An 873-nucleotide genomic window follows, 5' to 3' on the forward strand; every position below is an offset into this window, starting at 1 on the left:
AATGGTAGCATTGAGGCCAAAGAAGCTCCGAACTTGAACTAGTATGTACGCAAACTTCATAAGTAAACGACTATTCGAAATAAGAAGGTTTTTGACCCCTATACCACCATTTTTTCGTTTGTGAACAATTTTCCAATGAATAAGACACTTGGCCCCCATGCAAGTTTCCTCCTAAAAGAAATCTCTGCGAATTATGTCAACTACTTCAGAAAATTTCCAAAGCTTGGAAGAAGGGAGGCATATTGTGCTTTATAGAGTGTCAATACTGCTGGTGGAAAGCCGAGCTAGAACCATCCGGACCATGGCTAGCAAGACTACTCATCTGTAGGAAGGCCTCATGAATTTCCTTCTCGGTGAAGAGTGCCTCGAGGATTGAGAGTTGGGGTAAGTGGGTGGCACATAAGTCAGTGAGGGAAAAATATCGACACATTATGTTTAGGGATGCCAATTAGAACACGATAAAATACTTTGAGAAGGTGAGCTTTCTGGACATAGGAGAAGTATTACTCCTCCATTGCTTCGAGAACTACAATTTTAATGCCAAAAACATTGGGAGGCAGCAACAAGGAAATACTCAGTGTTTGCAGTACAATTAATGGCAACACGGATCTTTCATACTTTCAAGTAAAAATTCGTGTAGATTAGAAATGTGATGGTCACGTAGTCTATTGCCCATGAGAATGGACAATTTCAGGTTCATCTTTCATTTGCAAAAATTGGCGTTAATGAGAGAGAGAGAGACCGCCATGGGCACCTCAGTGAAAACTAGAATATCGGCAGATACTTGAAGTCTTTACATTCCACAATTCATACTTGCTAGGATAAGAGTTGTGTGTGTGTGTGTGCGTGCGTGCGTGCGTGCGTGCGAGAGAG

This window comes from Triticum dicoccoides, chromosome 5A (assembly GCF_002162155.2).
Source record: "Triticum dicoccoides isolate Atlit2015 ecotype Zavitan chromosome 5A, WEW_v2.0, whole genome shotgun sequence".
NCBI lineage: Eukaryota > Viridiplantae > Streptophyta > Magnoliopsida > Poales > Poaceae > Triticum > Triticum dicoccoides.